The sequence below is a fragment of the Tiliqua scincoides genome, chromosome 7 (genome assembly GCF_035046505.1).
Source record: "Tiliqua scincoides isolate rTilSci1 chromosome 7, rTilSci1.hap2, whole genome shotgun sequence".
Classification (NCBI taxonomy): domain Eukaryota; kingdom Metazoa; phylum Chordata; class Lepidosauria; order Squamata; family Scincidae; genus Tiliqua; species Tiliqua scincoides.
Window position 1 is genome coordinate 33836157 of NC_089827.1, and position 14114 is coordinate 33850270.

General features: G+C 42.8%; 1 protein-coding gene across 1 annotated transcript in view; it reads left to right on the top strand.

The window, feature by feature from the left end:
• CELF2 (CUGBP Elav-like family member 2) overlaps nt 1–14114 on the top strand; it is a 503139-nt gene that overhangs the window by 65753 nt on the left and 423272 nt on the right. The window lies entirely within an intron of this gene.

Genomic DNA, 14114 nt, shown 5'->3' on the forward strand with positions numbered 1-14114 from the left:
GGAGGTGGAGAAATGGAGAGTTTTATTGCAAATGTGCTTTTTAAAGAACAAGCAGAGAAATAAAAGCTGTAATTGTTCTTAATTATAGCTAAGTGTAATTGCACACAATTGCAATATGCCACATAGCGGCACTGGATTAAGAAATGCTGGCACATAATGTATGCTGGTACCTTTTTCCCTTCTCAAAAAGCGAGGTAGTGTTCTATGAATATTATGTGTAATTTAGCTCTTTTTGCATTTAAAAAAAACTGTTTGATTTTGTTTTTTATTGTTCTTCCACAAAAGTAATTTTCAATGGAGATTTACTTTGAAAAGGTGTTAGTATTTTTTTTAATTCCAGATAATGTCGTCATCTCTAAGAAATGCTTGACAGACTAAGCCAACACCTTCTTGAAGTGGGTTATTGATTACAGTTTCAAAATGACCATTATAATTAAAGTTATACTTCCATGATCCAGTAGCCAGAATTGCCTCTTGACATTTTCTGAAATACTTTGTTTTGTAATTTATAATTTTATTGTACAGGACCCCCATATCCGCGGATCCTGTATCAGCAGATTCATCTGTGTATGGGGTCTGGCCCCTCCAGCATGCCCCCCCCCCACGTGCACCACTCCAGAGGCAAGGGGAGCAGAACTCCCATCAACTCCTTAGGGGCTTCTGAGCCCACCAGAGGCTGAAGACATCCATCCCTGGCCTCTGCCAGCCTCAGACTGAGCTTGGCAATTCAAGTTATGTGACTTCTGATTTCACGGAAAAACTAGAAGTGACATTTTCAGTGCTTTATAAGGCATTGGGAAGTTCTAGAAAGCCTGCTCCCCTTGCCTCTGGGGGGGCAGCCCCCAAACTGCAGGGCAGGCATTTGCCTATACCCACAGTTTTGGTTATCCGTGGGGCTTTTTGGAATAGAACTCTGGATATGGGGGCACACCTCTATTGTTCTGTTGTCATTTCCTATATGTTAATTCTCATTATTAGCAGTATTGGGCATAAGTTATGAGAGAAAAAGCAAGATATACAGGTTCCTAGAACTCAGGTGGATGGCAAATCAATTTAAAAAACAAAGTCCCTTTGCTCTGGTGATTTAAAAACAGCCTTGCTGACCTTTTAAAATGCAGACAGAGGCAATCAGTCTCTCTCCAGGCGCTTAGGCTTCACTAGGAGGCAGCAATCCCTCCCTTCACCAGGAGCCACAGTGAGGGGGAAAGAATGGATATGATAATCATTGCCATTAGCTACCTTCAAGTTCACATTCTCAGGGGAAGGAAGAGGTTTGCCTTGTGCCTGGAGAGAGAATGATTGATGGATTGTCAGCCAGCTGCCCTCTCTCCCATTAATGAGGCTATTGTCAAAGGATTGTTTTGCTTTAATTTAAAGGGTACTTCTCATCAGGTTGAAATAGAAAAATCTGTGGATAATTAGGTTATACCTGTAATCACTTGCATGATTATCTCTCCACAACAGTAAAAAGCAGTTTTTTTAACTGAGATTTTAAAGGAATGCATTTTTCTCCTTCTCCAGTGATCAGCATATTCCTTCTCATTTGCAGGGGCCATTCATGTTGAGTCAAATCCGTGTATAAAAAATCCATGTATAACAAGGCTAGACCTGTATGTATTTTTAAATAAAATAATTATCATGGAGTTAACTTCCGTTCAGTTAACATTAGTACTTTTATTCTGGCATGCTATTTCATCAAAAAACAAGGAGAGGAGGAGTCTATCAAGTGAGCTAACGATGTACTTTAGTAAGTTCAGTGCATTTTGAGTTAGTGACTTGGTTCAGGTTTACATGATTGCAGGGATGGATGTTCGTGACTCACAGTCTTGACCTGAGTTACAAAAACACACATTTTTCGAGACTCTTGGGAACTTGAGTCATGCATTTGCGTCATGCACTGACTCACAACTCAGGACTCTGACCGGAAAAGAGTCATGACTTTTCATCATGACATGGTGGGAGGGGGGTCAGGGGCTTCTTTTAGTGGGGGATTCGATTAGAAACATAGAGAGGGGGGTTTGCGACAGATGTGAGGACCGCATGGCGACTTGCCTGCCTGGTGTGAAGGTTGCAGACATCACTTCTCGTCTAGACAGGCTGATAGACAGTGCTGGGGAGGAGGTAGCGGTTGTGGTGCATGTCGGCACCAACAACATGGGCAAGTGTAGCCGGGAGGTCCTGGAGGCAAATTTAGGCTTTTAGGTAGGAAGCTGAAAGCCAGAACCTCAAAGGTAGCATTATCTGAAGTGCTACCTGTTCCACGCGCAGGACCAGCTAGGCGGGCAGAGATCAGGGGTCTCAATGCGTGGATGAGAAGGTGTTGTAGGGAGGAGGGGTTTAGATTCGTTAGGCACTGGGGAAAGTTTTGGGACAAGTGGGGCCTGTACAAGAGGGACGGGCTTCACTTGAACCAGAATGGAACCAGACTGCTGGCGCATAACATTAAAAAGGTGGCAGAACAGCTTTTAAACTGATCCCTGGGGGAAGGCCGACAGGAGCTGAGGGGCATCCAGTTCGGGACTCCTCATCCCTATGGGATGAGGATGGGGAGGTTAGAGAACAACAAGACAAAGGCAGAGTAGGAGAAGAAATTGGGAATGGTAGCATGATGGAATGTGATAGATGGTTTGGCACAGTGAGAGGATGCGTGGACAAAGGAGCGAATAAGCAGCCCATCCTGGGGCATTCCATGTACAAATGCTTTTATGCTAAGTCTCCGAGCAAAGATGGGAGAACTGGAATGTCTGGTGACAAGGGAAAACATTGACATAGTGAGCATAACGGAAACCTGGTGGAATGCAGAGAATCAGTGGGATACCACGATCCCGGGCTATAAACTCTACAGGAGGGATAGGCAGGGGCGTGTTGGAGGTGGGGTGGCCGTTTATGTTAAGGAAGGGATAGAATCCAGCAAAGTAGAGATTGAAGGTGGGTCCAACTCCACCGTAGAATCTCTGTGGGTTAAATTACCAGGCCTGTGGAGCGATGTAATACTGAGGACGTATTATCTTCCTCCAGACCAGAAATCGGAAGGGGACCTTGAAATGAGGAAACAGATCAGGGAGGTGACAAGGAGGGTCAGGGTTGTAATCATGGGGGACTTCAGTTACTCTCATATTGACTGGGTCAATTTGTGTTCTGGTCACAAAAAGGAGACTGGATTCCTTAACATGTTAAATGACTGTGCCTTAGAGCAGCTAGTCACGGAGCCCATCAGAGGACAGGTGACTCTGGATTTAATATTGTGTGCTTCTCAGGACCTGGTTAGAGATGTCAATGTCACCGAGCCATTGGGGAACAGTGATCATGCTGCGATCCGTTTCGAGATGCATGTCGGGGGAATAATACAGGGCAAATCTCTCACAAAAACCCTTGACTTCCGACGGGCGGACTTCCCTCAAATGAGGAGGCTGGTTAGAAGGAGGTTGAAAGGTAAAAAGAGTCTAATCTCTCCATAGTATATGGAGGCTGCTTAAAACAACAGTAATAGAGGCCCAGCAGAGGTGTATACCACAAAGAAAGAAGGGCTCCACTAAATCCCAGAGGGTGCCCGCATGGCTAACGAGCCAAGTTAGAGAGGCTGTAAAGGGCAAGGAAGCTTCCTTCTGTAAATGGAAGTCTTGCCCTAATGAAGAGAATAAAAAGGAACATAAACTGTGGCAAAAGAAATGTAAGAAGGTGATATGGGAGGCCAAGAGAGACTATAAGGAATGTAAGGCCAGCAACATTAAGGGGAATAATAAAAGCTTCTTCAAATATGTTAGAAGCAGGAAACCTGCCAGAGAAGCAGTTGGCCTCTGGATGGTGAGGGAAGGAAAGGGGAGATAAAAGGAGACTTAGAGATGGCAGAGAGATTAAATAAGCTCTTTGCATCTGTCTTCACAGCAGAAGACCTCAGGCAGATACCGCTGCCCAAATGGCCCCTCCTGACCGAGGAATTATGTCAGATAGAGGTTAAAAGAGAAGATGTTTCAAACCTCATTGATAAATTAAAGATCAATAAGTCACCAGGCCCTGATGGCATCCACCCAAGAATTATTAAGGAATTGAAGAATGAAGTTGCTGATCTCTTGACTAAAATATGCAACTAATCCCTCAAAACAGCCACAGTGCCAGAGGATTGGAGGATAGCAAATGTCATGCCGATCTTTAAAAATGGAAAGAGGGGGGACCCGGGAAACTATAGGCTGGTCGGCCTAACATCTATACCGGTTAAGATGGTGGAATGCCTCATCAAAGATAGAATCTCAAAACACATAGACAAACAGGCTTTGCTGAGGGAGAATCAGCATGGCTTCTGTAAGGGTATGTCTTGCCTCACAAAACTTATAGAATTCTTTGAAAAGGTTGACAGGCATGTGGATGCGGGAGAACCTGTAGACATTATATATCTGGACTTTCAGAAGGCGTTCGACACGGTCCCTCAACAAAGGCTACTAAAAAAACCCCACAGTCAGGGAATTAGAGGACAGGTCCTCTCATGGATTGAGAACTGGTTGAAGACCAGGAAACAGAGAGTGGGTGTCAATGGGCAATTTTCACAATGGAGAGAAGTGAAAAGCGGTGTGCCCAAAGGATTTGTCCTGGAACCGGTGCTTTTCAACCTCTTCATAAATGACCTGGAGACAGGGGTGAGCAGTGAGGTGGCTACGTTTGCAGAAGACACCAAACTTTCCCAAGTGGTGACAACCAGAAGTGATTGTGAGGAGCTCCAGAAGGATCTCTCCATACTGGCAGAATGGGCAGCAAAATGGCACATGCGCTTCAATGTCAGTAAGTGTAAGGTCATGCACATTGGGGCAAAAAATCAAAACTTTACATACAGGCTGATGGGTTCTGAGCTGTCTGTGACAGATCAGGAGAGAGATCTTGGGGTGGTGGTGGACAGGTCGATGAAAGTGTTGACCCAATGTGTGGCGGCAGTAAAGAAGGACAATTCTATGCTTGGGATCATTAGAAAAGGTATTGAAAACAAAACGGCTAATATTATAATGCCATTGTACAAATTGATGGTAAAGCCACAACTGGAGTATTGTGTCCAATTCTGGTTGCTGCATCTCAAAAAAGACATAGTGGAAATGGAAAAGGTGCAAAAGAGAGCGACTAAGTTGATTACTCGGCTGGGGCATCTACCTTATGAGGAAAGGCTATGGCGTTTGGGCCTCCTCAGCCTAGAAAAGAGGTGCCTGAGGGGACATGATTGAGACATACAAAATTATGCATGGGAATGATAAAGTGGATAGAGATGCTCTTTACTCTCTCACATAACACCAGAACCAGGGGACATCCACTAAAATTGAGTGTTGGGAGGGTTAGAACAGACAAAAGAAAATATTTCTTTTCTCAGCATGTGGTTGGTCTGTGGAACTCCTTGCCACAGGATGTGGTGATGGCATCTGGCGTGGACGCCTTTAAAAGGGGATTGGACAAGTTTCTGGAGGAAAAATCCATTACAGGTTACAAGCCATGATGTGTATGTGCAACCTTCCAATTTTAGAAATGGGCTAAGTCAGAATGCCAGATGCAAGGGAGGGCACTACTATGAGGCCTCTTGTTATCTGATGTGCTCCCTGGGGCATTTGGTGGGCCGCTGTGAGATACAGGAAGCTGGACTAGATGGGCCATGGCCTGATCCAGTGGGGCTGTTCTTATATTCTTATGACTTGTATAAACACGAGTCACAAAGACTCAGCATTTTGACTTGGCAATAACCTGAGTTATTTCCCAGTTTAGTAGTTGGGGCCAGTGTGGCCTATTTGTGTATTTATTTGTAATCTTCTCCAGCGACTCCAGGATACAATGAGTGGCATGCCTAAACAAAACAAAGAAAAGCATGTTTCTGTGATGCAGTATTCATAATCCTTTTTTCTGCTCTACCTGCGTTCTCCCCACACAACTTCTGTGCTGGGAATAGTTTTGATTCCAAACTTCTGAATCGGCATCAAAAAGCTGTCATTATTTAAAACAATCTGCCACAAAAATGTTGTTTGCCTTCCCTCCAGATTACATTTCTGCAGTACAGGCAATATATGGTCCTGGAGGTATAACAGGTTTAAGCCTATTATGTCATACAGATTTGAGTGCAGACACAAATAGCTGAGATCACCGGAGCAACGGAAGTGAAAATTGGGTTAGATTTTATTGCAGGCCGTCCATTTTCTTCCTTGATATGCACAAATTGGGTGATTGGATGGGGGCGTTTGTAGCCTAACCTGGCAACATCACCTGAAATTACCATTTTGAACAAACGTACATATATGAAGTTGCACATATGAGCAACTTGATATGGGTAGATTTTTTAAAAAGAAAATGTTTTTGTGCCTTAAAAGGAGCTTGATAAAAGTGGCATAGAGTAAGCATGGGAAAACTTCAGGCCTGTGGGATCCTCAGAGGTTCACCAGAGGCAGCCAGGTGTGAAATAGTGTTGACTTATCTAGTAAACCCCATGAAGTGTAGGCTGAGGTATTCAATGGGATGCTGCAGGGGCTCTGTCTTGGAGCCCAGTGCTGTTCAACATTTTTATAAGTGACCTACAGCACGATCCTATGCATGTTTACTCAGAAGTAAGTCCCATTGTGTTTAATGTATAGGAAAGTATGAATAGGATTGCACACCTAGATGAGAAGGTAAAGGGAATGCTTATCAAATTTGCCAATGACTTAAATACTAACCCCTTGAAAAATTGCATTGGAATTCAAATTTATCTTGGCAGTCTTAGTCATTGGGCCCATACCTACAAGATGAAGTTCAGCAGAAACAAATGTAAAGTCCTGTGTGTAGTGATAAATAATCGGAGGTAAAAGTGTAGGATAGGGCAGATCTGATTTGACAGCAGCAAGGTGTCCTCATGAACCACGAGCTGAATGTGAGCCAGCAGTGTGATGCAGCAGTCCCTCCGCCCACCCAAAAAAGATTAATGCAATGCTAGGCTGCATTAGCAGAGGCTTAGATTCCAGATCATGGGAACTAATGTTTCTGCTCTAGTCAAGACTGCACCTGGAATATTGCAACCAGTGCTGGCTGCCGTATCTTAAAGAGGACACTGCTAAGCCACTGCAAATCACTCAGAGATCTACCAGTGTATAACGATATACCTGCTATTCATCTCTGGCATAGAGTTGTGGCATAGAGTTTTGTGCAAGACAGGCATAAGCATTCAGATGGCTGCTCATTAATGGAGACTTCTAGGTGAATTGGGTAGCTAGTGACACCTGAATTTTTGCACCAAACTATGATCTTTGATAGACACAAGTCTCCTTCACAGTGCAGCTGTGATGAATGGAATGGCAGTGAAAGGCCCTGCCTCTAACCTACTCGTGTTTAGTTAAAGGTTTAAATCTAACTTTGGTTCTGTTTGATTTTTGTTCTTTAAAAAGTTACACCCTGCTTTTCATTCAAGCTTGACTCTCCAAATGGCTTACAGTTAAAATTCACACAAAAATACAATAAATAGGAATAGGTTAATGTGTAGATAGTGGTCTCTTCTGGCTTCTGATGGTTACTGATACAGTTTTCAGGTTGCTATTGCATCTCCAGAGGAAGGCAGTAGATGAACTCTGGGGGCTGGGTGATGGTAAAGATGGCAACCCACAAAACCACCCTCTATTGATCTTATTGTTTAATTTGTAAGCTTCCTTAAGGTCTCCTTCTGGTGGCAGAAGGTGAAACAAAAAATAAATGCATAAGTAAAAATTGAATTTTATTACATTGCAACCTTTTAATGAAACTGTAAGTGGCCTCAAGCATTTGGAAAAGAAGGGGTAAAAATTAATACATTCAAAGAATCTCTAGCTACTGCATTACTTGTAAATGAAGGCATTTGATCTTGACCTGAAGGTCTTGCATAAGCAAATTAGCAAAAGCCTCTTTTTCCCTCAAAAGGAATCATCCTATATAATACAGTACTTGTATAACTTTTACCAGGCTGCATGTGATCAGTGTGCAGTTCTTAATGCAAAGGCTGATTTGTGGTACCCCTTTGTCAATATGCATACATTGCTTGTATTCTGCGATAAAATTTGTGGCATGGAAGGAAGAGATCTGGGTGAAATGTGTAATTACTCTTAAGAATTGGACTGCAAGAAATTATGTTGGGAAACTCTTCCCCCTCCTCACGAACTGTGGGAAATAGATTTTTGCTTCCAGTATTATGCTTGAAGATGCTTTATACATTTGTAAGATTTGTCATTTCCTAAATGCAGCTGCAGAAATCTATTCCTAAGCATTTCTGGATGCCTTCGCTGGATCTCTCCTTCCCTTTTGGACTTTGAATATTGCTGGGTAAATGAAACTTAATGTGTCACTTTCCTAATCTCTGTGATGCTTCTCCAGAGCTAGTTACATTTTGCTTTTTTCTTCAATGGAAGGTCAAGTAAGTGAGCTTTTAATGAGCGTGCAGGCTTGTTTTAATAGTTGATTCAGGTACTTAGTAATATAAGTTATTTTAACTGTAGCAGAATTAGAGCCTGTAAATGGTGGGATGATTAATAGGCTTTCCTGCTACGTTGCCCATTCTAACAGTTCCTTAATGGTGCAAACTCTTAAGAATTATTGTTTGGGGAAAGTGTGGGAGGGAAGAAAAGGTCTGCTTATTTTAAAACAAACTACTATCCCAAAAGAATAGTGTTGAATTATAGTGATATTCCACTTCCCTCAGCTGAGGCCCAGGCAGTGGTCCTGTGAGCTCCAAAGCAGGCACTAGCCCATCCTATGTATACTTCCCTGGGAGTAAGCCCCACTGACAACATTGGGACTTAGTTGTTTGTAGGCATACCTAGGGTACTATAAAGAGGTGGCACTTCCTCCCCTCTCTCTAGCAGGAAGAGAATCAAAGCCCAGATGAAAGAGGGCTCCATTAGCTGTCTTCCCCCTACCCCCATCCCAAGCATATTCAGGATGAGATCAAGATATTTAGACCCTTTCATGTAACCATCCAGTTAGGCTATCTTGCATTTCCAGAAGGTGTGCTGACCACAGATGGACCACATTTGTTTCCCTACCTTGTGTGTGAATCAGATCTAACCATCTCTAGCACCTCTTGCCTTGTATGTTTGTTGCCACAGACACTGCTGTGTTTGTTGCCACAGACATTAGTCTTGTCTTTACAACATTTCCTTCCTTATGCAGAGAAGGGAAAATGCCTGTGAAACAGACCATTTTGCTTGGAGACTTATTTCTTGGTATGCTAGTAAGGATACAGGGAATAGCTGTCAGAGCTGGAGGACAGGTGGTTTTCAGAAAATATGAACAGATGTTGAAAGAACACATTGGTTGTGCAAGGCAACTCTGATTTGTGAAACTGGATTTCTGAATCCTGTAGAGGAAAGCCTTCTACTTGCAAAAGGGAGTTGGTGGTTGGAACAGTTTAAGTGCTAGAAAGGAAGGAGAACTTACTATTTTATTGATGAGAGTGTAGTAGAAAACATGAGTGAACAGACAAATCTTTCAGATCTTAATGCAATGGTTCTCAAACATTTTAGCACTGGGACTTACTTCTTAGAATGACAATCTATTGAGATGTACCAGAAGTGATGTCATTAACCTGGAAGTAATATCATGGCTGGAAGTGACATCATCAAGCAGGAACATTTTAACACACCATATGACAAAATAAAATCAAGTAAGTAAACTAAAAGTTTGCAATAAGTATAAGTTTAAAAATTTATTTAAAATAAAGAACCCTCCTAATACTTCCAAGCAGTTGCTGATCTGTTTTTAAAAAAATTCCCCAAACATCCCAAAGACTGCAATATATCCACAATTACTCTGATGTTAGTCCCATTGGGATGTTAGTCCCATTGACTATCATTGTTAAAAGCGTATACATCGTAGCCTGTTAAAAGCACAGATCCGTAATATTTCCCAAATGGAAATGAATGGGGACCCACCTGAATTTGGCAGAATCAACCCACAGAGCCCTGCTGACCAGTCAAGCTACTGCATTCTGCACTAACTGCAACTTCTGAACCATCTTCAAGAGTAGCCCCATGCAGAGTGCATTACAGTATTCTAGATGTGATGTGACTCTAAGGTGTGGACCACTGTAGCCACATTTGTCTGACTTAGATACAGTTTTTGCCAGCACTCCAGCCAAAGCTGAGTGAAAGTCCTTCTGGCCAACAGATGCCACCTGGCCCTCCAAGGCCAGCTGTGGATCCAGGAGAACTCCCAGGCTGTTGATCTGCTCCTTCAGAGGGAATGCTACCCCATCCAAAGCAAGTTGTAGATTTCATACCTGCATCGCAGTCTTACAGATCAGGAGGACATCTGTCTTGTCGGGGTTTAATTTCAATCTATAGGGGGATCCCGTATCCATGGATCCTCTATGCATGGATTCAGTTATCCACAGATTGGGTCCTCAGGGCCCCCCGCACGCGCCCCCTCCTGAGGCTTCCCTGGGCCAACTAATGCCTTATAAGGCATTAAAAACATCACTTCCGGTTTCTCTGTGTAACCAGAAGTTGTGTTATTTCAACAGTCGAGCTCAGACAAGTGTCTGCTGCCTCTGCTGGGCTCAGAAGACCCTCTGGAGGCAGGGGGGGCAGGCAGTCGCCATATCCATGGTTTCAGCACTTAGGGGCAAGCGACTGGATCAATCTTGAGGGCAGATATAATCAACTGAATATGCCGTATAGCTATGTAATACTTACAGTGTTCAAGCTTGTTTTTTATTTAATGTGATCAACTTTTGGTCAACTCTTGGAACAAATGTTCTTTTAGATATCTGCAATATAATATTTTTGTTTGATTGTTTTGGAATAATTTTAAATGTGAAATAAGCCTCCATAGGCGCCTTTCCTTCCAACACCACCTGGGCTTTATGGACGCTTCCCACACTTGCAGCCCATGTGTTGCATGACTTCTCTCTCATTCCTATGCCTGTTTCCATGCTGTTTGCCAGTGACCCTCTTTGGTTTCCTGGTTTCTCTGTTCTTCCGTTTCCTGCCAATGGGACACAGCACCGAGAACCACTTGTGAGGTTTCCTTTTGGTCAAGCTGCTTCTCTGGTTAAGTGCCCTGATTTTCAGTGTTCCTTGACTGATCCTTCTCCATCTGCTGTAACATCACAACAGGTCAGTCAGTGCTTAGTGGAGTATGTTCATAGGTAAAACCACTGTTACATATGAACATGGATTAGCTGCATGAAAGTGTCATGACCTGACATAACCTGCCAATCTACTGACTTTACAAGCTGTAAAATGGGGGTGGCATGACTGGGAATTCTGACTGAGGCTGTCTTGGGTCTGCTGCCTCTGAGCTACAAAAGCATACACACATGCATAACCCATACCTTATCATGCTCCTCTGTGCTGCTGTGAAATCTGAAGTGTGGGAACTTCTGCCACTCCTGTAAGTTCCACACTTCAAATTTCATGGCAGTGCTAATGGAACACCGTAAGGAGGGGAATAATCTGCTTCTTGCTTGAGTGAGTGAAAAACAGATAGCTGCAATTTGTATTGGCAGCAGGTTGGAGGAAGGCAGTGGTAGCAGCAGACTCCGGGTAAGAGGAACCCTGAATCTGCCACCCCCCTTGGACTGCTTGCACTCTGCGGCTTGCAATCTGCTGCAAATGCAGCTTGCATTGGGTGGCCTCATGAATGTTGACAGTGACTATCAAAAGCACCTGACTTCTACCTCTGCAGCCAAAGTATAATTTGATCAGTATTGCACTGCTGTTTTCTGTTCAGTATACCAAGTTTATATACAAGAGTACCTCTTAGCTACTGATTGTCCCTATTTGCTAGGTAAAATAGCAACTTCCTTCAGTGGCAGCTCTAACATCACCACTACTGTGCACAAAGATTTACAGTGCTGAAAATTATAGTCTTTAGGACCTGCGTTCATTCAGAGAATAGGGAATATACAGCGTTAAAGTCGCATTGTCTCATGTGTTTTCTTTCCATTCAGTGAAGTTATTTCTGAACTCACTTGAACAGTGTATGTTGTGCATGAAGTGTATATTTTCCTTCTCTATGAAGATTTGGTCTGTGGAAGCTGAGACATAGGCAGCCATAAAGTGGAAGCCAAGGGTCAAAGCTCAGCATTTCAATCCAGGAGGCCAGAACTGGAAGACAAGCCGTGAGTCAGAACATGCCCAGTTCAGATAGTAATGAACCCCTGCATCTTGGCTAAGGGGCACTTTTTAAGTGGTGCTCCTCTTATATTTAGCATTGGGAGAGCAACTGCACCAATTCATTCCAGCATTGTGTCTTTTCCTGTGGCTATTTCATGGTGTTCTGGTTCTTTTTTTAAAATTAGCTCCCTTTTTAAATTGGCTCCTTTTTTTTGCTGCATAAATTTGGGAACTTTTTTGTTGAAAAGTAGATGTGTAAATTTTACTAATTACACCAACCAACACACATTTTGCTGTCTTAAAAGCAAATTTTAAGACCTATTCTTGGGTATATTTGGGGTGCTGATTCCAGTTTTGCCCTATCCAATTTCAGAGATACGTCATGCCTCATTAGTGAATGGTTTAAACAGCTTCCTCTTGAGGAAGGAAACTGCTTGAGCCATTCACTAATAATGAGGTTATTTTGTATCTCTGAAACTAGATGTGATAGGGAAAAACTGATGCCATTTTTGGAATTGGCACCCCAATTCATATAAAACCACCATCAATTTTGAAAAAGTTTTTCTGATCCTCAGTTTTGCAGATCTCTGTAATGCTAACTAATGGTGCATGAACCTCAAGTTATAGTCTCCCCCCCCCCCCAATCCAATTTGCAGTTTGTTCTAAATTGCAGTTTCCTGGTCCATCCTGGTTTCCTGAATTACAGGAAACCTACATTTGTTCAAGGCAAATTTATTCACAAATTAGGTTGACAAACCACATAATGAGTAACCAAATCATGAGTGATATTTTGTTCACACCTTGAACAAATTGTGCTAGGACTACTTTCAGGGGGTGTAGATCAGTTTACTTCTGACCCCCAGAACACAAGGTGAGAATGGTTTGTACCAAAAGTTTGTTTTACTTACTGTATTTGCTTGGAGGACAAGGACCTATTCTCTCTCTCTCTCTCTCTCTCTCTCTCTCTCTCTCTCTCTCTCTTTAAGGTTCAGTCGCCTCCCTTCCCAAAAGTCCTAATTTAGCTTTTATTTAGCTAAAACATTTAGATACTTTAGCTTTCAGATGCTATCCTCCAAAGCAAGAAATTTCTTTGAAATGGTAATCAGAATTTTTGCTCAGAAATGGTGGCTGAGTAGACACCATTCATTTCTTCTCTGTATGTATTGAGCCTTTTGCTGGCTGTTCCTGAATAGTAGGGAGGAAATAAGGGCACTTCTGGCAGTTCCATTATTCACCCAAGATGTAAAATCAATGTATTTGGTTGTTCAAAATCTCACAGCAGTTTTCCACCAATGGAGGAAAGTGTTATCTCTGGTTTTCTGCTTAGAATCCCTGCATGCAACTGTATGTAACTGCTTCTTTTTAAATATCACTGTTTCGAAGTAATTGTATGACACTCAATTTCTTGACACGAGTACTGTATTGGGTTGTGATTGTTAAAAACCATCGTACTCTTTTGCACTTCATAGTGGAATTTTAAAAAATGATTACATTAAGAAAATGGATTCCATATGCAAGTCTATCAGTCAAAGTAAATAGGATTTGGTCACTAGTCCATTTGGCAAGTTCATGGGGGTAGATGAGTCCTTGGGGAACCGATCTTTGCAAGTTATAGCTGTCCATTTGTGTACCCTCATATAAGAAGTTTGACTCTGTAGCCAGCACTTTGTGCCTCCACGGACACAGCCAAATTCTTACTCTTCTCCATATATTGGAGATGGAGGAAAGATTGACTATTGCTTCTGCTCTCCAAAACCAGATACAGGTGACAGAAAGTGTCACTCCCCCCTCCCCCACAGCTGTAGGTGGGAGCACCATTTACCTGATTCTTCCCTGCACAAGGCAAGGAAGGGGCCAATTGGTTGGTCACGTGTTGGGAGGTGCCTAGAATTCAGCACAGCTATCTTTCAATGCCAATGGTGTTCCTGAGCATAGGGACATCTCACAATGGCATAGCTAGCAGGGACGGGGAGGGTGGCCGGGCGGGCCACTCCGGATAACATCCCTAGTGACCAAAACTGTGAAAGCCGTAGTTTCTAG